The sequence below is a fragment of the Sarcophilus harrisii genome, chromosome 1, assembly GCF_902635505.1.
Source record: "Sarcophilus harrisii chromosome 1, mSarHar1.11, whole genome shotgun sequence".
NCBI classification, from domain to species: Eukaryota; Metazoa; Chordata; class Mammalia; order Dasyuromorphia; family Dasyuridae; genus Sarcophilus; species Sarcophilus harrisii.
Window position 1 is genome coordinate 71,121,424 of NC_045426.1, and position 27,806 is coordinate 71,149,229.

Here is a 27,806-nt window from a genome sequence, read left to right on the forward strand (position 1 = left end):
AAAGCTATAATAAAAAAAATTAAAAATAAAGGAATATGACTGAGCAACATCACCAAAGCAAGTTAATTCCAGCTTTAAATCCATAATCTTATAAACCACAAAAAAATAGATTTTTAAAAAAAATCTCTAACACTACCACATGAGATGTGAGTCTGTATCAAGCTTTCTTCATTATCAAGGTACAAATATTATGAAATAGTCAAGAGAATGTTGATGGCTTTATTCAGCTGGCTTCTTCTCAGGCAGAGATGGCTGGACTTGTGGCAGGCTGTGTAGGGTCAGCAAAAAAAACAGCTATAACTTTTCTCTTGTGTCAGTAAGTTGTCAAAAAACTGATTAATAATGATAACTATGCAGAATTCAATAGAAAGCTGGGGCAGGTAGAGATGTCCAAGGTGCAGTCTCCACAAAATGCTTTGAACTAGAGGATCACAGAAATTATAGCACTTGGCAAACAGGCTGCTACACAAACAGCTGGGCGTTGAGCCCAACATAGGGCAGGAGGGCCAGTTGAATTGAATCCATAAATTCACCACTCTTTTTCCTGAGGAAGAAATTCCAAATATTCATTGAGGAGGAAAGTAAACAGTTGGGATTATGGTTTTACCGGCCGATTTCTTTCAAGGAGTCTTTCTCTTATTTATTAGATTTCCTGGCAACCAGCACAAGAGAGAGTTTGAAGAGAAGAGAGGTGTGTGTGTGTGTGTGTGTGTGTGTGTGTGTGTGTGTTATATGTATGTGCATATGCATGGATGTGCAGCTGTGCTTTCTCCAGCTTTCAAACTTCATAAGGAAATCTTTTATGGAAAACAGAACGGTTGGCTACTCTCAGAAGGCTGTTTCAGGAGATCCTTGAATGTTTTTTCCTCTTGACACAATAAACATCTTGTTTCTAATGACATTTTAGTTGTTAAAAGACACACCATCAAGGTTTCTCTTGGAAACTGACCTTCCCATATCTGAGCTATCTGTGAATATATGTAAGTGGTGTTGTGTGTATATTACAAAAAATATATGATCAAAAAAGATGAGCTGGGAATCTAGGGGAGAGTGAGAAGTATCTAATGGAGGTAACTTTTTTTCTTTAAAACTTTTTATTTCATTTTTCAGTTAATAACAATTTATTTTCTCTACCTCCCCCACCATACCCATTTTAAAAAGCAAAAGCAAAATTACTAGGAAAAATATATATACAGTCAAGTAAAGCAATGGCCATGTCCAAAAATCTGGCTTATTCTGTTTCTTAAGTGATGGAGATGATTTTGGTCCATGTTCTTCCAGAAATCTACCTACCAAAGAATGTCCATCTCATGTATTGGGAGCCTTCTTTTTAGTTCTCTTGACATTTTCTATGTAACAATGGAACATGTAAATTTTCCATCAATTTCTTTCTATCTGGCTGGCCCATTTTTTTCCTGGTCTTCTATTTCTCTGATGAAAACCTTTATTCCATTCCTCATATAATTCCATGCTTAGAATGTGTTGTATCATGCTCTCCCTCCCCATTCACCTCTCCTTTGAACTATCCTTAAATTTAATTCTTTGGCAGCTATAACATTCCACTGCTCCCAGTCAAGCCACATCACTGAAGAACATTGTTAGAGAAAAGATAGCCCTTTGTTTTAGAGAGATGTCATTAAAAGAACTGTGCAGTTTTCCAAAAGCAGTTTCTCCCATACTCCCTTTCCTTGTTCATTTCTCACCAGCTCATTGTTCATTTGTATCTTCTGACCAAGACACGGGAATTAGTTCTATGTAGGGTCTATCAAATTACATATTATAGTCTAGACAACAGGCATTCTTCATCCATTTGTGTGGAGAATTGTATTAAAATCTTTTCAATGTTTTATATTCCATTTAAAATTTACTCAATATTGTGGGACTTGATGCCCTAGAAAGATATACATAAGTGTTTATGTATAGACAGTGTGCATGAATGTATATAACAATAATAATACTGAACTCGGGTTTGAAAGAATGGTCAGCAAATCAAGCTGGAGAAGAGACGGCCAGTGAAGAAATTTTTTTGAATGTTAGATGTTTTTTAAAATTTTAAGACCCCAGAAGGACAGTTCTACTCACAGAGGTTATTGTTTGTCCTTCATTCACACTAAAAATTTAACAACAGGCACTTAGGGGCTGGCTCCAGCATACCCCATGTATTCTCTGTCTTATTTTTCAGGTAACCTTGGGAAATGTCTATTCAAGTGTCTCTTTACTATGATTTAAGATCAGCTTGATTCCACAAAATTTTCCCCAGTCATTTCTTTTTTTGTTCACTCTTCACTTACTACTCACTCCACCATACCTCTACACAGTTTTCCTATTATGTCCTGGGAACCTAGTTGTTTGCAGTGCTTTTATGCATTTGCAAAAGTAGTCTCTTTGCTACTACTTGTAGCTGATCTAAATTTTCCTGCTCCAAAAATCTTCTGAATTAAAGAGATGTTCACCTTCAGGAATGGTCTATTTGCAATTTTATATGAAGACAGAACTTGGACCAGATGGCCTCTGAAAGTCCCTGTCAGTAATATGACTCAATAAAAATGATCCTAAGGCGTATCTTAAAATAAAACCTGTTCTATATCAAATTATATTTTTAGAATTGTGATTTCATGGCACATCTCTTCTATGTAATCATATAAATTAAAAATTAAGAATATTGAAGAGAAACTAAATTACTTGAATCATTCCAGGATAAAACAGAAAAAAGGTTTTCATCAGGGAAACAGTAACTATGAACTAGGACAACTAAAATCACTTTCAGGCTTTTTTTAATAAATAAGATTAGTATTGTGAGGTACAATAGGTGAAGGTTATCACTGAGGCTCTCCCCTTGTTTCCCAATTAACACCCTTTCCTTTTCCTACTCTTGACATTTATCAAGGAAAAAAGAGGTCAGAAACTTCTAGTGTGTGTGTGTGTGTGTGTGTGTGTGTGTGTGTGTGTGTAATTTCCCACCTCAATTACATGTTTAAATAATTTTTAACTTTTCAAAGTTTTGAGTTTCAAATTCTATTCTTCCCTCCCCCTTTCCTGAGATAATAAGCAATCCGACATAGGTTAGACATATGCAATCATGTAAAACATTTCCATACTAGTCATTTTGTACAAGACAACTTGAATAAAAGAAAAAGAATGAAGGAACGTGAAAAATAATATGCTTCAATCTGTATTCAAACAATTTCAATTTTTTCCTCTGGAGGCAGATATTATATTTCATTATTAATCCTTTGGGATTATTTTGGATCATTGTATTGTGGAAAATAGCTAAGTCATTCACAATTCTTCATTGAACAAAATTGATGTTACTATGTACAACATTCTCCTGGTTCTGCTCACTTCACTTTCCATCACTTCAAGTCCTGCTTGTCATTTCTTATACAACAGTCATATTCCATCACAATCCACATCTTGTTTAGACATTCCCCAATTGATGATCATCACTTTGATTTCCAAATCTTATTCGCTACAAAAAATAGCTGCTATAAATATTTTTCTACAAATAGATTCTTTCCCCTTTTATGTCTTTGGGATATAAACTTAAGAGTACTGGATCAAAGGGTATACACACTTTGTAGTCTCCTCCAAGGCATGGAGAACTCCTAGGATTTCATTTTGAAGGATGCATGAAAGAGCATAATATGAAGAAGTAAGAGAAAAGGTAGGTTTGAGCTAGTCCCAGCAAGCCCTAGATATCAATCTAATGAGTTAGTATTTTATCTGAGAGATTATAAAATCAAAACATTTTGATCCAAAAGAATGATCATACATTGATCATATATTCCTTACTTACTAGTAAACTTTCCTATGGCTCCTATTAGGTATGAAAGGAAATCGATTCTGGAGTCTACTATATTGTTGCTATAAGAAAGAAAGAAAGAAAGAAAGAAAGAAAGAAAGAAAGAAAGAAAGAAAGAAAGAAAGAAAGAAAGAAAGAAAGAAAGAAAGAAAGAAAGAAAGAAAGAAAATAAGAAAGAAAGAAAGAAAAAGGAATGGAGGGAGGGAGAGAAGTAGGAAGGGAGAAGGAAGAAGAAAGAGGACGGGGGGAAGGAGGAAGGAAAAAAGGAAAGAAGGAAGGAAGGAATGGAAGGAGGGACAGTGGGAAAGAGAGAGGGAGGGAGGGAGGGAGAAAGAGAAGGAGGGAGGGAGGGAGGAAAGGAAAAAAAAGAGCTGTGTTGCCCAACTGCTGCCTCAGGTGGACAACTCCTACTGCAACTCACAAAGATAGTTGTTTGTCCTTCATTCTCAAAGACAATCATGACATGGAGAGGTGATGCCATGATATAAGTGAATCAGATTTAAGTGAGGGGTGCTGTGCAGAGTCACCAGCCTCACTTTTCTCTCCAGAACCGTCTAGTTCCAGGAAGATTTGGATCAGGCTGGCGCTGGATGCAGTGGGAAAAGTTGGCTTTTTGAAGCTAAGGTCTTTCCCAGGTCTGTTTGTCAGAGGTAGCACCCATTCAGTGATTAAGGATAGGTAAGAATTGAGGCAAAGAATGGCCTCTTTTACCTCGTCAAAAAAAATTCCATTTGTAAGGGGAAACCTCCATGTCCTGGAAATTCTTCGCTCCGGTCATGGGGTCCCCATCCAATTTGCTTCTGAGTATGGTACTGGGATGAGCACATCATGCCTTTGCTCAGGTGAGCTGACTTCTCCCAGAACACGGGATCTCAACTAAGAAGTCAATCTGTTATTGGGCTGGGTCAAATAGTCACTTGGCTGCAGTATTGATTACTCTTCAGATGGGCTATTGCCATTACTGACTAGTAGTCTCTGCTACTGAATCTGGTAGATGAGGGGGCCTTATATAGCACTTTTGAAGCTCACAACTTCATAATCTGTTCAATTCTGATGCGGGATATTCACTCACCTAAGATCGGGAAAAAATAAACACAAAAAGAGAGGAAATAAGAGAGGCACTATATATTTACATTTATTCACTATATATTGGCCTGGATGGGAGACAGGACCTACTTCCCTATCCCCTTCTCCAGCAGTTCAGAGCCATCCTACTTGCTCAAAAGCAACCAGAAATAAGTGCAAAAGATCACATGCTCAAACTTTTTCACTCTCGCCACTACTTAGGGAATATTTCAGTAGGTTAATTTTGTTACTTAACAAATATTCTCCAGAACTCACTGAGTGTACATATTCCAGATTGGGAAACTTTGCTGTAGTCAGCAGGGACCTGACAGAGTTTTAAGTATATTAAAGATTTCTCTGTATTAGGAAGATCATTTTGGCATTAGAAAGAATTAAGACATTTATTAAGACCCAACTCTGTTGCAGGTCTTTTAATAAGCATTGGGAAGACAAATTTTAAAAGCTAGAAACATGCATTCTAATAGGTGCTTTTTCATTCATTCATTCCTCACGATATACCCCATAAGGTTGATAATATAAACATCATTATCTCCTGTTTCTACTAACCATTCACTACTCTTAAATCTGGGACTTCATTCTTTTCAGTCTAATTTTATTCTTTAGGACAACATGTAATAACTCTTATTGTACTTCCAAGTAACAATCCTTCAACTACAATGATCTAAATCTTTTCTTGACTAGGCTAAACTCTCTAATTTCTAATTGACGAATATAGGGAAGTGGTGATCAAGAAGGGTTATTTCAGTAAGGAAGTCACAAGAAATACAAGTCAATTGATTGGAACATTCCTTCTAGGAATAGTAATGTTAATTCTATTACTGTTTCCAGAGCAAGAGATGGAAGGGATAGGAGGAGATTATACATGGCAAGAACATAGCTATAATACAGTATGGGGATAGGGCTGGTTAAATATGGTGAATTCTCACCATTAAGGGGAACACAGCTTTGTGAACAATAGACTGAAAGGAGGTGATATTGAAGGCATGTCGATTAGTCTGAAGCATTATTTCAAAAGTTGGGACAGAATTGACCAAAATCTGAGCTAGGAGTTGGCGATAGTGTAAATGAAGAAAGGACTGTCAGTCAATAGATATTAAGCAGTTAATATGTATCAGAAACTATGCTAAATACTAGGGATACATATATGAAAAAGGATGACAATCTCTGAGTTCAAAGTGTTTATAACCTTTTAAGAGTAATTTTTAAAAATTTTAAACTTAAATAAAAAATGAGCAAAGGGGGAAAAACCACCATGGATAAAGCAGTTGATAAAAAAGGATTCAATATAAAACAATAAATTTCCATTTCAAGAAAACCTATGTAATGAATACTGTACATTGTTTACAAAGCTTCCTAAATTTTCTTTGCTTCCTTGTTGATTTTCTTTTGTTTTTTGTGATGTATTTTTTAATTTTATTTTTTCCCTCCCCTCCCTAACCCCATCCTAAAAAAGGCTACAATTAAACATGAGTGTATATCTATCTATCTATATATTACATACATAGCTATAAACACACAATCACACACATACACACACACACACACACACACACACACACACACACACACACATATATATATATATATATATATATATATATATATATATATACATACACATATATGAGACCATACCGTGCTTATTTCCTCTTATCATCTGTTTCTTTGAAGGTGGATAGCAGCCCACCATTTCCTTCACTATAGCAATATTCCAATGCAATCACATCCTATTTAAGAGATTTATGTAAGATTTTTCCCAATTTTTTACATTCCTTCTGTTCTTGGCTACATGTTTTTTGTTTATACAAGAAAACTTGAATTTAAAATAAATAAAATTTTCCTTTTTACACATCAACAATGCTCTCACCTTATGGAATAGTTTAAGGAATGATACTGCTGAATCTACTTTACGTCTTTTTTACTCTGGTTTCCTTGAAGTTCCTGACCTTTTGTTCTTTCTAATGAACAGTTATTATTTTTTTTTAACTCAGTAAAAAAAATTATTTAGTAAATTCGGATGTCACTCAACCCCACTGCCCCCAAGGCTTGTTGTTTGTTGAAACTGCAGTAGGTCTTCACACAAGCCAAACCCTGGGGTCTTCTTTTAAGGGTCTTATCTTAAGAGAACAACTGCTGCACCCCATGTTTATTTCTGTAGCTCTGTGACAAGTTTGTCTTTTTTCTGGAAGAAATTTGGAGAGCTGAAAGATTTCTGACTTATTTTACCATCTTCCCATGATCCTCTTCAAGGAGTTTATAATCTAATGAGGAAAAACAACATATAAGAATAAGCTTTTTAAAAATTGGGTGCACGCTTGCATTTTTGATTTCCTTCACAGGCTAATTGTACACTATTTCAAAGTCCGATTCTTTTTGTACAGCAAAATAACTGTTTGGACATGAATACATATATTGTATTTGGCTTATACTTCAACATATCTAACATGTATTGGTCAACCTGCCATCTGGGAGAGGGAGTGGGGGGAAGGAGGGGAAAAGTTGGAACAAAAGATTTTGCAATTGTCAATGCTGAAAAATTACACATGCATTTATCTTGTAAATAAAAAGCTATAATTAAAAAAAGATGAAAAAAATAAAATAAAAATTGGGTGCATAATGGAGAATTTCAAAGGAATACAGTTTAGTGGGAAATAAAGAGATGGTTGGTCAGGATACCCTCCTTAAATGGAACTTTTGGGAGCTCTCCACTCTATCCTGCAATCAGAGGGTCAGATGGATAAGACACTGTATGAGTAGAATTGCCAGGATTGGTAAATGATTGAATGTAATGGAGGATTAGGTAGAAGCATAAAGCAAAGAATAGCATCAAGGATATTCATCACTGACAAGGAAGATGCCTATTATAATATGAAAAAAAAGGAAGAGAAATGAATAGGGAATGAGGAGAGAGGGAGGGAATAAGAATTTATATACAGAAATACTCAAAGATATTGTGGGTTGTGTTCCAGACCACTGCCATAAAGTGAATATAGAGAGTCATATGAATTTTTGGTTTTCCAGTGTATTTAAAAATTGTTTACATGATGCTACAGTCTATTAAATATGCAAAAGTATAATCTCTTTAAAAACAATGTACATACTTCAAAAATGCTAACCATCAGCTGAGCCTTCAATGAGGAATAATCTTTTCTTGGTGGAGGGTCTTGCTTTAATATTGATGACTGCTGACTGATAGGGATAATGATTATTGAAGGTTGGGATGGCTGTGGCAATTTCTTAAAATAAGACCATAATGTAGTTTGAAGTTTACTGCAGGAATTGACTTTATTTCACTGGGACACTGAGAAGCCATTGTAGGCTTACTGGTTGTTTTGTGTCAGACAATTGAGAGACCTATGGAGAGGGAGAGAGATTGGCAAGTGGCAGTTGGTGAAGCAGTCAAAAAAAAATACCTAACATTTGTCAATTAAGTGTACTGTCTTATATGGGTTCAGTTTGTGGCACCCCAAAACAATTACAATAGTAACATCAAAGATCACTGATCACAGATCGACATAACAGATATAATAGTAAGTTAAAAGTTTGAAATATTGCAAGAATTACCAAAATGACTCAAAGACACAATATAAGCACATGCTACTGGAAAAAATAAACTTGTTCAATGTAAAAAAATGCAATACCTGCAAAGTACAATAAAGCAAAGTACAGTAAAATGAGTTCATCCCATAGTGTCTACTACAAACTAGAGACTGTGTTAATGTACAAGTATCATTGTATTGATTCTCACAGTAATCTGGAAGATCAGTGCTATTATTTTCCACATTTTACAGTTGGGGAAAATAGATAAACATCTAATAAGTGTTTGAGTACAGATTTGAAGCGAATTCTTCCTGAGCCCAACACTTTATCCCCTGAACTACCTAACTGACTTCAAAACAAGATATGATACGGATACTGATCTGAATATATGTATGAATATGGACCTAGGGATAGATTTAAATATGGATATTTATAAAAATATGGAAATGTACATAGATATGGATATTAATTAATAGCTTTAGATACAGGTATATAAATGAATAAAGATGTGGATAGAAAAGCAACATGAAATCGGGAATAAAAAGTCAAATAAGATGAAACTGGGAAGAATGTTTCAAATCTCTTTGAAACAAACTGGCCATGAGACCTTATACAAGTCACTTAATTTCCCCTTGTTATAGGAAATTCTTTAAATCAATTGCAGAGAGAAGAGTCCACATATTTTGTTAGGGTTTATTTCCTCCTCCAGGAATTTTCTATTGTAAAGAAATACCAGTTCAAATCTGTATCTCTCTTGTATAGATACGCATATGGACAGCGATATTGATGGTGGGTACCTGCTAGTTTCCTTATAGGAAAAGAAAATCTAAAAATAAAAGATTATGTCATAAAAAATGAATAATTAGAAAAGAAAGTCCACTGGGTCAAGTGATGAGAGTAAGGGATTAGTGCTGAATAATCCATATGATAAACTGATATCCCCATAATATCAGAGAAAGCCAGAAAGTCCCCTAACACATTAATTGGAATCTCTGAGCCAAAAGTGTGGAAAAACATAGACAAAAGCCCCATAGGTTAGGAGTGACCTTGGAGAGCTGCCACCTGTAAAATTAAAGGTAATATTCATCATCCACACAAATAAAAGCAAAGAACATTTTGAGTATAAATGTGCCAACTTCCTAAACTTGTTAAAAATAAAATCTCATGCACTTTGCAAAAATTCTGTACTCTGTGTCTGTCAAGGTTTCAAAACACTTGGGTCCTTGTACTGAGAGAAAAGGAAATTGATATCTGGAGAGAAAAGGCCATGGTCTGTGTACATTAGAGCTGAAGCAGACGACTTGAATTATTTTTAAGAACATAAGCCCTGGCAGGGGACATAAGGGACAGTTCACCCATGCGACTGCCTTGAAGTCTGTAGTTTGAAAGCAGGGGATTGGAATCTATGTAACTTAAGCCTTTTTTCATCCCCATGCATGTGCCAGTGCTCCCAGCTGCTAAAAGGTGGCCGGATTGCCTCCAAAAATAAAAAACGGCCATGCTTAGTATGCTTTAACCATTTCTAAGATTACAGATGCCTCGAGGGACTCTATTTGTCCCAAGAACCAGCATTAATCCCTATTATAGCTAATAATTTGGCATAAAATAACAAAAAGGACCATAAGAAAATCAATATATAATACATAGGATTCTGCTCCTTGTACCACAATCCAAGTCGTCAGAAATTAATATCTCCATGATGGTTTTAGTCTTTTAAAAAAAAAGACACATAAGAAATTGTAATAATCAAACTTCCCTCTTTATTTGGTTTTTTACTTTATTACTAGTGCTTAGCCTAGTGCCTAGCACATAGTAGGAACTTTACTAAATGTTGATTGGTTAATTTATTCTCTGTTTTCATAAGACTTTATCTCATTTGCTAACATGTTCCCTTATTTCCAAATTCTGTCTTTTGTAAACTTCTAGCACATATCTTCCCTATCTTCTCAAAGGTCATTTCACTGACCCACTGTTTATTACTTACATTAAAAAAGAAACAGAGAAAGGAGAAGTAGATGGTTTGGTGAATAGAGTATTGGTTCTGAAGTTAGAAGGACCTGAATTTAAAATCTCGCATCACACACTTAACATGCATTAGCTATGTAACCCTGGACAAGTCACTTAATTCTGACTGTCTCACCAAAAAGTAAAATAGTAAGGAGAAGGAATGACATCTCTGGATGTTACAAAGAGTGATTGGTCTCATTTCACATATAAATGAAATCTAAAATGAAATCTCTTTGAAAGGGGAAAAATACAAGCAAATAGTCAAAATAATTATACATAATTATTATATTAAAAACATGTGGGGAAAATCTGTCACTTTTGCCCAAATATAAATATAAAATGTTAGCAAATTAAAGAAGACCTATGAGAGTTTAGAAACATAGCCTTGTTAATATGAAATAGAATTTTTTTAATTCAAAAAGAATTTTTAAATATAAAAAAAAACAAAAAGAATTAAGTTTATGATAAATTCAGGTTCTGCTACTTGCCACTCTGGTGACGTTGGGACTCAATGACACCTTTCTGGACTTCAGTTTTTTTCATCTGTAAAATGAGGCAATTTTTCCATAGTGATGGAAAGAGCATGGGTTCTGCAGTTAGAAGAAGACCTGGTTTAAATCCCCTCTCTGACATTTGCAATCTGTGTGAACTTGATTGCTTAACTTCCATAGGCTTCAACTCTAGAATTCATGAGTTGGTCTAAAAGACCTCTATGACTCCTTCTAGCTGTAGATCTATGACAAAATGACATCCTGAATCCAAGTCCAGCGCTCTTATCCTTCTGTTGGACTTGGATTCAGGATGTCATTTTGGTCCTCTTCAATTATGAAAAACAATAAATGGTCCTCAATGTATTGAAACTTCTCCAAACTAAGAATTCTATTTTTTTTTCTAAGTCTGGTCATTGGTAGCAAGAACTTTCCATTATTTTCCTTGTTTGAAGACTTTAATAGGCTTTTCATAGCCAAAAATGGAGATAACAACACAGGGTCTCATTTGTCCTATTCCTATTCTACCTCTTTTTCAATTTTATTCTGTTGCTAGAGAAGCCCCTTACTCAGTGCCAAAATGTAATGCTTGGGATTCCCACTAATCAAAGGGAGCCATCAGCCCTCTCCCACCTTAGTTTATATATGATGAGTTCCAGAGTTGAATTACATCTATCTTTCAGTGGGAAAGCCCACTGTAATATAAAGTAACAATCCCTAGCATCCTTCAAGTCTTTCTCTCATGACTGATTCCTAATTGTTCTCTTAAGCCGTAAACATCAGAAATGAAGAATTGATGGATTTTGAAATTTGATCCTTATTTCTAAAAGGACTTGGGAAAGAAGTCTATGCCTTTATTAGAAGCACAGAATTAAGGGAGACTCATTTTATAGTACATTAGTGCAGTCTCTGACACAGGCTGGCTCCTCCAATGTATGTGGTGGGTGGATGATAAGACAGCTGCTTCTACTGCTAAAAGATCAGAGACTGAAACACTGTCTATGGTACTAAGATTTAAGAACTTTTGGGTTTTATTATGCAAGTCAGATTTTGAAGAGAAAGTGACCTATAATCAGATCAATATGGTCTATATTGAAAATATATAAAAAAAAGTAAAAATGATTTTCTATGTCAATAATTGTGCAAATGTGCCTCATTTTAGGCAAACCAACCTGAAGGAGCTTACATTCTAAAAAAAAAAGGAGTGAACACACAGATGGGAGTAGTGGCCAGTGAGGGGCCCTTTGGAACTGAAAATTATTGGGATACTTGTAAGTGGGACTATGAGGGAATAGATTGTCCTACCCATCCAGTATCAATGGCAAAATTGATTTGATCATGGTTTATAGTTCCAGAATTTGGTGGGAAGGGAGGGGAGAAGAATGACTGCTGAAGTTGTGGAATAAAGATCAAGTCAAGAGTAAAGTAAAATGTGGCCAGGATTTTTCCTGAAATAATTTTCTCAGAAGCAAATGCCAACCAGGGCACAAGAGTCAGGCCCAAAGGCAGGAAATCAAAACTTGGAATTTCCCAAAGATTTTGGAACAGCAGTGAGAAGATATCATTATGGCAAAGAACAGCTGGGAAGAGCAAGAAGTCTCACTGTATGGCTAAGATGATAAATTTCCAAGTCACAGGGCCAACTAGAACCAGTGCAATGGATGAATTATATGCTCAGACTGGAAGCCAAGCAAGAGAGGGATACAGAGGCAAGAAAACATTCCAGACTTGCCAGGTGGATGGAAACAGTGGGAAGCTATGACTAGGAATGGGAGTAAAGATGCTGAATCAGAGCTACCAAGACTTTACCTCCTTTTATTCATTTTCAGGCTGGGATATGGGAGCTTCCTATTTAGACTATGTTCAACAAGAGAAGAATGAAAATGCATTCATATTTTATGAGAATTTTTTAACTAATTAAATTTTATTCATTAAATTAATATATAATTATTCATTATATTGTTATGTAATAATATAATTAATTATTTAACATAATATCAAATTAATATATAATAAATTAAATAAATTTTATTTATTAAATGTTATTGCTGATTCTATGCTACTACTTCCCTAGATTTCTGTTAGCATAGAAATAACTGAGTATTTAGACCTGAATGCTTATAAGAAATTACCTCCTGCAAATATGAAATCACATCCATTAAGAAGCTAGTGCTGGTTGGCCTACAGGTAACTGGAAATCCTAGACAAAAATTAAAAAGGAAGGAAGGAAGGATTTAACAAGCACCTAATGTGTGTCAGGCACTGAGCTAAACATGTTAGATATCTCATTTTGTCCTCATTGAAACCTTGTGAGTTAAATCCTATTATTGGGAGTAGAAGAAACAAATGGAGGTCTGATACTGGTTTTTAATTCAGATCTTCTGACTCCAAACCCAATTCCCTAATCACTGCACAAATAAGTATTTTTCTGCACCTTTGCATGAAATACAGGTTTGTATGAGATGGAAGCTCCATTGTAGTATCACAGTCTTATTTCTCACTGGAAGCTTCACTGGACAACATCATTATAAAGAGATTGGCTATTTGATTTAAGACCAATATATGGTACAGAGGATAAGAGTACTGGACCTGTATTCAGGAAAATCTGCCTTCAAATATGTCATTAAACAACTTACTGTCTGACCCCAGTTAACTCCCTTATCCTCTGTCTGCCTTAGTTTTTTTATCTGTAAAATGAGGGTAATAATAGCACCCACCTCCTAAAGGTGTTATGAGAGATCATATTTTTAAAGTGCTCTGCAAACATTAAAGCACTATGTAAATACCAGATTGCTATTATCATTATTATCTCAGTTCGAGTCCAGCCAGTAGAAAATTGTAGGTCACCAAACAGATGACCCATCACAACCTGGAGCTGTTTTTTGTCAACGATTTCATTGCTCCCAACTCCGACACCACCTGCTTCCTCTCCCACATCCTTCCCAACACTGAGTGGCCTTGGGTATAATCATGGACTGGGGTGCGGGTGGAGGGGGAGGGAATGTCCTATGAGATGTTCCACAGCTGCTGAAGGATAGCTGAAATGACCCCTTAAGAGTTACATTTCGTTTCTGTGGCTGTGGAAAACAGGTGGTCTCTAGAATTTCTGTGGGCAGGCAGCTGTGGGAACTATTTTCAACTGGGATCTGAGCATAGAGTCTTTTTAAAATCTAATTCTTGTGATATGAACAAATAAACATTCCAAGTCGACTCAGGTTCCCCTGTATTTTCCCCATACCAAAAAAGGAGGCTGATTTCATAGAGACTGGGAAACTTTTATATCACCAAACAAGAATCTTCCAAACCAGGTGACCAGACTATGATGGTCTGCGAATTGCTTTTCCCTGCTTCTTTTTGCTTTCCTTTAAAAAAAAATTAAAACCATAATATTCTGCTTATGAAAGTAAATGTGTGAGGGGAGTGGTTGAAAAAAGGGGAAAAAAGTATTATTGGGACTTTTTTACATTTCTTCTTCTCAATGGAAGAAAAATGGTGAAAGAACATTAGATTTTAAATCCCAAAATGAGGTAAAATTCTGGCTCTCACTCTGGGTCATTCATTATACAGTGAGGCAGTTGTACTAGATGTTCTTATCGACTCTTCCAATTTTGTGACCTTATGATCATAAAAGAATTGGCTGATTTTTTTTTTTTGGTAGTACATTTTTGTTGTTCCAACAAGTATGACTCTTTGTGACCCCACTTATGCCTACAGGAGTAAAGGTTTAGCATTTCCTCCTCCAGCTCATTTTCCAGGTGAAGAAACTGAGGTAAACAGGATTAAGTGATTTGCCTGGGGTCACCCAGTTAGTGTCTGAGATCATTTTTTGAATTCAAGTTTTTCTAACTCCAGGCCCAGTAGTCTATCCACTATATCAACTAGTTGTCCTGGGTTTACATATTTGAGTGAACTAAGGATTGAAGATTAATTTTCTTTGAACTGAGAACTGAAAACTAGTTTTCTTTCAATTTAGAACAAGAGAATAAATTCAAGTGGAGATGTTTTTGAAGAATAATTCTACTCTAAACAAAATGTACTAATTTAAATTCTGTCCACTCCCACCTGTGGGTAGAAAGCTCCCCAGGGAGGTGAGAGTGGGCAAACTTTAAATTAGTTATACCATTATCTTCAAGATAATGGGGGATTGGGGAAACTACTTTAAACTAGTGATATACTTCATCCCTGAATTTCTCACAATGGAAGTACCCTCTACTCTTTTGAATTCTTTCTTTATTTGGATGGTTCTTCCCAGATCCTGTTTTAAGGAGAACCACATTTCTCTCCTCTAAGGTTTTCTCTATCATGCCCCTCGTGGGGGTACCCCCATCTTCCCTACCCTTGGTTTTCAGCTTCCTTTTATGAGTTTTCACTCTTTAGAATCTATGATTCTTGAGAGCAGCATTTATAACCTTCAACTTGTATTTATATTCCCAATCCTTCACACAATGTCTACCATATAGAAAAGGTTTAATACATGCTTATTGACTACTTTGACGTTGTGATTTTACAAAATTCTGTGGGAGTACCTCTAGGATCACAAAAAGAATATGTGTCAGGTTGACTAAGTTTCTTCATCTGTAAAATGGAGATAATAAAAGCACCTATATTCTAGGGTTGTTGTGAGGACCAAAGTAGATAAAGAGAGGTGTACAGTGCTCAGGACATAGTAAGTACTACATAAATGTTATCTATAGCTATTATTATTATTTTTATACTACATTGAGCAAAAACAAGAGTTCCTTGAGGACAGGGAGCTTGTATTCCTCAAAGCTCAGCTCTATACTTAACACAAAAAAGTAGCTAATAAAATTTTAAATTATCTGTCATCTAGATTCCAGCTTCTTAAACTGTCATTTGTGACTCCATATGGGATCTCATAAGTAAATGTGGGGATCATAGATTTGTGATTTATTATCAGTAAATGTTTGATTTATATACCCATTTTAAATACCTGTCTTCCCAGGGTCGTGTAAAAGTTTCTCAAGTGAAAAGGGGTCACAAGTAGAAAACATTTAAGAAGCCCTGATCTAGACAAAAGCACTTTCAAATCTTTCTGAATGTGACTAACCCTTTTTAAAGGATTAAAAAGTAATTCAGAAGATACCCATATGTTAGTAGTTATATTATTAGTACCTATTGATTGAAAAAATATATGAGAAAAAATAATGGATTCACCAAATAGTGAGAAAGCAATTCTTAAATTTTCAGTGTAGGAATTTATGCTTCAAAAATGGCTGGGTAAATCAACCCTTTTAACGTAATATAATCAAAATTATCTATTTTGGGATCAAAATAATTCTTCTTTGGTCACAAATCCTTTTTTCTCCACAGATCTGAGAGGTAAACTATCCTATGTTCTTCTAATTTGTTCATAATATCATTCTTTATGTCTAAATCATGAACACATTTCTATCTTATCTTGATTTTTTCATTAATTCCCTTGAAATTCTTGATCTTTTATTCTTCCAGATGAATTTTGTTGTTATTTTTTCTAAATCAATACTGATTTAGAAAAAATTACAACAAATGAAGGTCGCATAGTTGTAACAGATCTAAAATTATATTATAAAGCAGCGGTCATAAAACCATTTGGTCCTGGCTAAGAAACAGAGTAATTGATTAGCAGAATAGGTTAGCTTCACAGAACAAAATAGCTAATGACTATAGTAATCTAGTGTTTGACAAACCCAAAGATTTTTGGGATAAGAACTCACTGTATGACAAAAACTGCTGGGAAAATTGGAAACTAGTATGGCAGAAAGTAGGCATAGACTTATACCTAACACCCTATACCAAGATAAGATAGAAATGTGTTCATGATTTAGACATAAAGAATGATATTATGAACAAATTAGAAGAACATAGGATAGTTTACCTCTCAGATCTGTGAGAAAAAAGGATTTGTGACCAAAGAAGAACTATTTTGATCACAAAATAGATAATTTTGATTATATTAAGTTAAAAGGGTTTTGTACAAACAAAAGTAAGGCAGAAAAGATTAGAAGGGAAGCAATAAACTGGGAAATAATTTTTACATTCAAAGATTCTGATAAAGGCCTCATTTCTAAAATATAGAGAGAATTGACTCAAACTTATAAGAATTCAAGTCATTCTCCAATTGATAAATGGTCAAAGGATATGAACAGACAATTTTCAGATGAAGAAATTGAAACCATTTCTAGTCATATGAAAAGGTGCTTCAAATTGAGCAGAGAAATGCAAATTAAGACAACTCAGATACCACTACACACCTGTCAGATTGACTAAGATGACAGGAAAAAATAATGATGAATGTTGGAGGGGATTTGGGAAAAGTGGGACACTGATGCATTGTTGGTTGAACTGTGAACAAATCCAACCATTCTGGAGAACAATCTCTAGAATACCCAAAAAGTTATCAAACTGTGCATACTCTTTGATCCAGCAGAATTTCTGCTGGGATTATATCCCAAAGAGATCTTAAAGGAGGGAAAGGGACCCACATGTGAAAAAATGTTTATAGCAGTTCTTTTTGTAGTAGCTAGAAACTGGAAACTGAATGAATGGATACCCATCAATTGGAGAATGGCTGAATAAATTGTGGTATGTGAATGTGATGGAATATTATTGTTCCGTAAGAAACAACCAGCAGAATGATTTCAGAAAGTCCTGGAGAGACTTACATGAACTGATGCTAAATGAAATGAGCAGAACCAGGAGATCATCATACACAGCAACAATAACACTATAGGATGATCAATTCTGATGGACGTGGCTCTCTTCAACAATGAGAATATTCAAACCAATTCCATTTGTTCAGTGATGAAGAGAGCCATCTACACTCAGAGAGAGAGAGAACCGTGGGAACAGAGTGTGGACCAAACATAGCATTTTCACGCTTTCTATTGATGTTTACTTGCATTTTGTTTTCTTTCTCGGGTTTTTTTTTCTAGATCCAATTTTTCTTAAGCAGCAAGATAACTATATAAATATATATACATATATTGGATTTAACATCTATTTTAGCATATTTAACATGTATTGGACTATCGGCCATCTAGGGGAGAAGGTGGGGGGAAGGAGGGAAAATTTGCAAGAGTCAATGTTGAAAAATTACATATACATATGTTTTGTAAATAAAAAGATTTCATTAAAAAATATTTTTTTTTAAAAAGAAAAATGGCTGGGTAGCTATAAGTGATAAGCATTTATTAAGCATTTACTATGTGATAGGCACCGTGCTAAGTACTTTTCTTACATTATCTCATTTAATCTCATTTGAAATGGGCAACTTCAACAAATCAGGGCTTGACTTCTTGTTCTCTTGATTGTCTAGACTTAAGAAAGTGATAGGGAAAATGTTAGTAATGCAAGTTAATCTTTAAAGTGTGTTCTGAATATTTTTTTTCCTGGTTGTTAAACACTTACCAGCACATTCCTGAACACAGTATATTTAGTTAGACTCTAATATGAATCACAATGAGATGGTTTGGTACACATATGGATTAGAGAACTCTTTGTAGTAATTACACAGCAACCTCTACCACCACCACCAAGGATCAGCTGACTACAAGTTGGAATTACTGAGTTTGTCAGACTCCCTCTCTTTACAGAGAAGGAAACCCAGGTTCAGAAAGACTATGATATGACCAATACCAAATAGGTAGAAAATTGATTTTAAGTAGTGTTTTGTTGAAATGAAAAAAAGATAAATATCAAACTGATTATAAACTGTCTAAAAAGAAAAGTTACAGTCTATTGTACCTATGTTCTACAATCTGCCATCCAATCACAATTATTCATTATCTAATCACAGGATGTCCTGGTCTCTTCATAGTTATGCTAACTGTAATGTTAACGTTTCCGAAATTTAAATGTAATTTAATTCTAAGTGCTGGAGATTGGACATTGAAAAAAAATCAATGGGCACTATGTATCTAAAAAGTAGGTCTTATTAGATGGTAGTTTCCTATGTAATATGATTTCAAGTACAGAGAAAGTCTTGTTAACCTCAGAGTATCTTTCCCATCTACTCCATGGACATCTGAAAAAAAATAGTAGCTTCGTCTTCCCTTCTCCTGTTAAACATGTTAAAAAATTAGAATCATTAGAAGAAAATTAGTTACTGTAGGATCATAGAATAATTAATCCAGAGCTGGAAAGGATCTGGGAGATATCTTACTCCAAAACTCTTATTTTACAGAGTAGAAAACTGAAACCCCAAAGGTTGTCATTTAGATCTAATCCAATTGTTTTTTTTTTTTTTTTTAACAGAGGAGGAAACAGGCCCAAAGAAAATCTTGCCCAAATTTTTTAATTAGAAGAGAATTTAAAAGTTGTGTAGTCCCTATTTTAGTATGAATCCCCCAAATAATATCTTTTACAAATAGTCATAAGGACTATTTTGAACACTGATAGTTAACTTACTGAATCATGAGGCAGCCCATTCCGATTTCTTTTGAAAATTTTTATAGATATTTTTTGTTTCTATGACTTCATCCTGTCTTCTACCTACAACCATCCATTATAATAAAGAAAATAATGAAAAAAAACGAATCATGTCATAAAGAAATATTTTTTCTTACTGTATAATCTTGGTAGAAAATGTGACAATGACCTTTTTTTTACACCAACATTTATGTGCAATCACATAAACATGCTTTTAAAAATGAAAAAAAAAGAAAACAAATTCAACAAAACTAATTAACATGTCAACCAAGTATAAAATGATACATAGTGTTCCATTCTTATAGTTGCTTACTTCTGTAATTAAGGGAAGGAGTTATTTTCTCATATCTTTTCTGTGAGATCCAGCTAAACCATCATATCATAGCACTCAATGTCTTCTTATTTCATGTTTTTCTTATCATGTATGTGCTGTTCTCCTGGTTCTGTTTGCTTTGCTTTGCAGAAGCTCATGTCTTCCCATGTTTCTTTTGTGTTCTAATTTCATTTTAATTTCAACAGTTCCTTATATCAAGTAGATTTTTACTTTCTTGTAACTGCTACCCAATAATTCTAGTACTGTCCTCTATGACTTTATATCTTTGTTCTTCTATCTCATGTTCTCACAGATATTTGAACTCTCTTAGGGCCTCTAATTTTTCTCTTTTCCAGAATAAACATCCCCAGTTCCTTCATCAATTCTTCTTATGATGTGGTTTCAAGTTTCTTCAATATACTGGTAACACTCCTCCAGACATGTTCCTGTTTTCCAGTGTTTCTATTAAAATGTGGTATCCAGAACTGAACACAATGTTGCCCGTATGGTCTGACCAAGACAAAATATGATGGAACTCTCATAATCACATATTCCTGGACATACTGTTTCTTTTAAAGGAGAATAAATGAACATCAGTTGTTTTGTCATACTTTGTTTTGAGCTTTTTTTAGCTTCATCTTATACAGAGTTTGCAATTACTGAAAACCTTTATATTTTTCTGTAAACAATTTATGAAGAATTCTTGCTTATCTGTATTTATGTGAATTTTTTTTTTAACTCAAGAGCAGGAGTTTGAATTTGTCCTCCTTAAATTCCATCTCATTAGCCATCATTGTTGGTTCGCATTGTAATGTGTCCATATCTTTTCTCTCATTCAGTGAATTAGGATCCTTCCCTACTTTTGTACTACACCTATGGATCCTTCCCCATCAAGTTACCAGGCTGGTAATATTATCTCAAGAAATGAAGTTTGTCTGTAATGATTTATTTTTAGTACATCTATGTGGACTCTTCTTCATCACTGCTTTCCTTTTTGATGCTCATTAAACATCTGTTTAATAATACATCCTAGAATTTCATCAGGGAATTAATATCAAGCTCATATTGTTTCTCTGGCTTCTGATGCAGATATTATCAGGACCACTTCTAGGATGCAAAAGAAGAGGTTCAATTCTCTGGACCCTTATAAGGTCATGAGCTTCTTCTGGGTAGGAGTGGGGATGGGGGATACAAGCAGATGAAGACTGAGGCTCAGAATTCTGCTCCTCTCCCTTAAAGAAGTTCCCGGGAATTTAGCTAGAATGTTCTTTTCTTTATACTCCTAGGCAATCAATTTCTCTTAGCATCTATCAACAGTTCTAAAACCTTAGAACATAAGTCCACAACTCAACAAACTTTTCATCATACCTGGTTGGTGTTCCGTCCATATTCATGCCCAGTGAATAACTGAAATGAATCTCTACCTGATGAATATATATCAGGGCATAGCATCTTATCATTACCCTAATGAGATAAGTTATGATTTCATCAGACACACAGAAACCTGTGAAAAACCATACTTTCAGTAGATATTTCAGGAAAGTTATTTCATTACTATTCTTATGTATGTATGTATGTATGTATGTCCCATTTCCTTCCTCTAACTAAGAAGTCAGTGACATTACGTCTATTTTTGCCTACAAATTCTTTTCCAAATTCTCTGTCATCCTTCTTCCCTTCTCAGGGCTCTGTATGTTTTCCTGTTGTACAATGCTATCTCTTATGACAGCTATTTCTTTTGATTTGTCTTTCCTTTGCCATTATCTTATTGTGAGTCCCAACCTATCAAGTCAGGATGCTATTTTTTCCCCTTTTTTGTATTTAAAATGTCAAGTTTCTTTGGCTTTTTATCCATTCTCTGTTCACATGTGCACAAATCTGAAACTTCAAATATTATCTCTAGTATTTTTTCCAGTGATTTTTTCCATATAATTACTAGACATCATGGACTCATTTTCAATCATTTATACCTTAGTGTGAATCATTTTCATGTTACATCTATTTTCATCCACTAAAGCTCTACTCTGATGGCTCATCCTGTCATGAAAGTGACCTTGGGGGTTTTGAATGCCAGTGGAGTAAAAGGGAAACTCTGTTAGGTCCTTTCAAATATGAAAGGTATTGAATTTGGGCCACAGGAATAAGTGTGTCTGTCATGTGAAAATCAGCCCAGCTAAGTTCAAAGAGACTTGCCAATAGACATTTTGTTACTAGGTGACTATTGTGGAAGAGCCATACTGATTCATGAAGACAGGGATATATAGGCTGAGTGGAATGAGAATAGATGGAGATAAAATCAAGAATCGTTTGAAATATTCAATTGAGTGAATTTATCACACCTCAGAACAAGTTTTGGAAAGGGTCAGGTTTGGAGAATATGACTTTGGAAATTTAAAATAAATTCTGAAAAACTAACTTTACCTACTTCGTAATTTTGTCTATTTTTTTAATAATAGCTTTTTAATTTTCAAAATATAAAGTTTTCAACATTCACCCTTGCAAAACCTTGTGTTTCACGTTTTTCTCCATCTCTTCTTCTATCACCCCTCCCCTAGGCAGCAAGTAATCCAATATAGCTTAAACATGTGCAGTTCTTCTAAACATATTTGCACATTTATCATGCTGCATGAGAAAAGTCAGATCAAAAAGGGAAAAACAAGAAAGAAAAAAAAGCAAGTAAACAATAACAAAAAGGTGAAAATATTATGTTGTGATCCATACTCAGTTCCCATAGTACTCTTTCTGGATGCAGATAGCTAACTTCATTACAAGTCTATTACAATTGCCCCAAATCATTTCTTTGTTGAAAAGAGCCATATCCATCAAAATTGATCATCATATAATCTTGTTGTGGCTATGTCCAATGTTCTCTTGATTCTGCTCACTTCCCTGAGCATCATGTAAGAGTCTCTCTAGAACTTTTTGAAATCATCTGCTGATCATTTCTTATAGAACAATAATATTCCATAACATTCATAAACCATTCTCCAACTGATGGGCATCCACTCAGTTTCCAGTTTCTTGCCACTACAAAGAGGGCTGCCACAAATTTTTTTTGCACATGTGGAACCCTTTCCCACCTTTACGATCTCTTTGGGACATAAGCCCAGTAGATACACTGCTGGATTAAAGTGTATGCACAGCCTGATAGCTCTTTGTTGCCTACTATCTTAAAAACACAAAATGATTTCTCCCACATACTATTACCTTTAGGGGTACATGGACCCTAGAAAGCGATTGCAGATCTGCATATAAATGTCATGCACTTGCACAGCTGTGGTGTTGGGCAGATTACCGTCTCATTGACACTTCTTAAGGAACTAAGGATTATGTGAATATAAGTAAAATCAATCAATCAACAAGCAAGCACAGTGCCTTACACATAGTAGCTACATAACTGCTTGTTGTTCTTAATGGAGGATAAGTCCTAAAGACATTCAGGAGATGGAAGGATTGTCTTGCCTTGCTCCTGTTCAGAAATGAGAAAAGAAAAAGAGTGCTGAATCTCCTCTGAATCTCACAAGCAGAAAGCATCTTTGACTCCCACAGATAATGGGCAAATGCAAATGTTGTAAAACCACGAGCTTGAGGATTTTAATTACATTCAATTGAATGAACTGGAACCTTCTCAGCATCCTTCATTATTTATAACAGTGAAAAAGCACTTCCCATCAAATTGTACCCTGACATTCTGTAATTTGTACTTGCATATCTCCAAAGTAGATTTATATTAACAATCACTACCAAATTATGGCTTAGACTATGCCATGAATCTTAAGATGAATGTAATTGTAATCTACTACCAAAATAAAACTCAAGAAATCTGTCACTGGGAAATATCTTAATTACACCCTTACTTGTTAGCAGTTTGGCAAAAGGTATCCTCTGAGCATTTTGCAGCTGTAAGGGAAAAGGGGGAAGAGAGTATTTTTGCCAAAATAAAAAGCGATCATGGTGGCAGCATGATATGGCTGAATGACTGTTGTATTTGGAGTCACAGTCTATGAACAGAGTGGACTTTGGTTCAAATCCTGCCTCATCTACTTGTTATGTGTCTGTTCTGAGCAAATGGTTTGGCTTAGTTCTCAGTTCTTCTTCATAAATTATGAGTTGACTAGATACATTCCATCTCTGAATCTATGATCCTCTTGGTTATTTCAATTATAGATAGCAAAGACTTACTGCCACCATGAAAAGGAAACCAGTCTGGCAAAGTATACCTTATAGTTGGGGATCTGATTTTAATGAATTGTAGTACCTTAAATCAATGACTTTCTTTCTCTCAATCTCAGTCTCCCCATAAAATGAGGGAGCAAAATGAAATAATCTTGACTTCGTGAGATATTATAGCCCCCCAAAAAATCCAACTCTAACATTGTCTTTTGAAAATGCATGAAATTTCACTAAGATGCTAAATTATTTAATAATATCTATTATTCTTCTATTCATTTTATTTGCCAATCAATTAAGTTTTTATTATGTGTACAGAACTGTTATTCCCCCCAAAAAGCAAATTAGTCTATGATCACAGTGAGTGTACATTCTAATGTATGGGAAGAATAGGTACATAGCTGATACATGCAGAGTATATAAGTTGGGTGTAGAGGGTTTAAGGTAGGAAGGCTTCCTGTAAAAGGTGACATTTGTTTAAGGAAGCCAATGAGTCTAAGTGGCAAAAGGACAGACAGAGGAAGAGCATTCCAGACATGAGAGAAATAGAGTGCAAAAGCGTGGAAATAAAAAATGGTGGAAGATTATGTGTAAAGAAAAACAAGTGGGCTGGAATTGCTGGACTATGTAATGCATAGGAGAGGAATCATGGGTGACTGGAAATACAATAAGGGATTGGGTTATGAAGGGTTTTAAATAATAATCAGAATTTGTATTTGATTCTAGAAATAATAGGGAGTCACTGGAGGTTATTGGGATGTGGAGAGGGGTAGTATGGTCAAAGCTGCCTTCCATTCTATTCCCTCAGCCACCATCTTAATGGTTGGTTATAGCCCAGGCTACTACCATGCTTTTTACCAAGTTGGTCTGTCTATTCAGCCCCATTTGTGCAGAATTATTGGTTGTTAAGTCTCTTCTCTTTGTATGGAAATGAAAGAGAAAGAAAGGGACAGGTGGGCATCAGATCAGCACAAGAAATGCAACTCTAAGGATAGAGAAAGCCTAGGAGGCAGAAATTTTAAAAATTAATTATTGACATTTATATGATGCTTTTTAATATGTAAAGTGCTTTATGTGGTTTTTTTCCACATTTGATCCTCATAACAATCCTGTGACATAAGTGCTACAGTATGATTATTCTTGTTGTATAATAGGTGCAGAAATGGAGAGATTTCAGAGAAATTGTGACTTGGCCAAGATCACATAGTTGGTGATTTGTCAAAAGTCAGATTCAAATCTCCCTGACACTAAATAGTGCTTTACCTAGCTATGGTACTTCTGAAAGGCAGAAAGAAAATGGAAAGAACATGTTAGAGACACTATTATCACCATGACTTAACATTTGTTTTTTTTCCCTCACTGCCTATGTGAACAGGTTTTCTCTCTGAACTTATAGGTTCTATCCAGAAGGCAGATTTTAATAGACTTTACATGATGTTGGTGCAATGCGTGTATGAATAACAATACAATTAAACTTTCCTGAGAGCTTTTAGTAGCATTCCCATTCTTAGAACCACAGTTCTCAGTCTTGGTATGGTAAGAGGAAGTTGGTTAGAGAAACCATGAAGAATCAAATGAGTTAAATACCTGAAAAAAAAACCCTAAAAAGGATGATTTAAAAAGTGGTGGTGAACATTTAGGAAAGGTAAGTGGTGATTACAAAGAATCAGCAAATGTTAGGCTACCCTCATCTCCTTTTTGGACAGTATTACAAAAATTGTAGTTCATGGGAATGTTCTGATTAGAAATCTATCTGGATTTTAGAAAAACATTTGATAGAGTATCTCATACTACTTTTATGGAAAAGATTTGGAGATATGTATTCAGGGGTGGGGAACCTTTTTTCTGCCAAGGGACATTTGGATATTTATAACATCATTCACAGGCCATACAAAATTATCAGCTTATAGAACGCAAGCAATGGGAGGTTGTACTTACTTCAGCTCATCATTGCCTGCAGTTGCCTTAGCAAGCAAGCCTGAAGGTTGAACTTTTCCCATTCCTGGATTAGATGATAAAAATCAGACAGATTTGGAGCTGCTTGGATGGTGGGACTCAAAGAATACTTGATAATGCCTCAATGTCAGTGAAGCAGAAGATCAGGAGTGAAGTGCACCAAAGATGGATTCTTTGGTCTGTACTCTTTAACATTTTTATCAAGTAACTTAGATAAAGGAATAGGAAATGTGCTCGCCTAATTTGCAGATGATAAAAGCTGGAAAAAATAACTAACACCCTGGATGACAAAATCAAGATTCAAAAAAGAATCTCAACAGCCTAGAACACTGGGCTGTGTGAAATTCATTAGAAAATGAACCCATTTTTGTACCATTTGGATATTAAAAAGTCTATTTTATAAGTATAAGGTAGGGGGGGAGACATGAATAGACTGATATTATTCTAAAAAGAATCTGGAGTACACAACAGACAGAAGCAAATGAACCTCATGTTTAACAAACCCACATATCCTAACAAAAATAGGATAAGGATTCACCATTGAACAAAATTGTTAAGAAAATTGGAAAGTAATCTGGCCAAAATTAGGCTCAGACTAAAACCTCACAATATATATCTTAGATATGAAAGGTAATAACAGACAATTTCAAGTAAGGAAGAAGAAATTTCCTTTGATATCAATGACTAAGGGAGAGACTCAAACACAGGATAGAAAAAAAGAATAGAAAATAAAATGGACAACTTTGATATATAAAATTGAAATGATATTAAAATTAGGATGGAAACCATTAACTTGGAGAAAAAAAAATTACTGAAGCAAATTTTCCCAATCAAGATCTTGTTTTCAAGATAGATAAAAGATTCAGATATATAATACAGTGTATAATAAAGAACTGGATCTGGAATAAAGAAAATCTAAGTTCCAATCTGATCTCAGATACTTACAATCTATGTAACCCTGGGTTTATTTTTTAATCTCTGTTTGCCTCACTTTCCTCAATTGTGAAATGGATATAAAAACAGTATTTGTCTCACACAATTGTTTGGATCAAATGTCAGATGTGGATTGGTTCAGCCATTCTGCAAAGCAACTTGAAATACCTCAGAAGTCACTATACTGCACATAGCCTTTTCCCTAGCTATAACACCATTAGAGTTGTACTCTAAGGAAATCAAAGAAAGGAGCCTATATATACAAAAATATTTATAGCAATTGTCCTTATTGTGGCAAAGAACTAGAAACTAAGGAGTGCCTGTTAACTGAGCAATGACTAAACAAATTATGGCATAGAAATATAATAGAATGCTGTTGTACCATTTAAAAAGAATAAAAGGTATAGGTTCAAATAAACCTGGGAAAACTTTCATGAACTGATATAGAGGAAAATGAGCAGAATCAGGACAGTAACAACAACACTGAATTGGACAAAAATTGAGAATCTTAAGAATTCTGAATAAGCCAGATTCAGGAGGACTAATGATATAAGCTATACTACTCATCTATATATAAAAAATTGTAGATTCAAGATGCAGAAGCACAACTGTATTTTTGGACCTTCATGATGTATAGATCTTTCTCTTAACTATGCATATTTATTACAATTTGTTTTCTCTTATTCTTTTAAAAGGGAGGAAGTGGAATGGGAAAAAATATATTTACACACACATGTTTGTATCTCAAAAGTCTTAGTGAAGTTTTGAATGCTTAAACCTGCACTAAAAATTTTTGATTCACCCTATATAGGTACATGTTATCTTCCCTGGTAAAATGTTAATTATTTAAGGGTACAGACTATTTCATTTTATCTTTGTATCTAGTTAATACAATGCACATAATAAGGTGCTTAATAAATTCCAATTAATTCTTTAACTGAACCTTATGCAAGTCCATTTTCCATTTTATCACAAAGGATTTTCTCTTTTAGTTATATTTTGTGTTGTCTTTCTCCCTGCTCCCCCCTTTGCTAGCTCTTGAATTTCTCTATGCATTTTCCTAATTATTAAAGAGAATTATCTT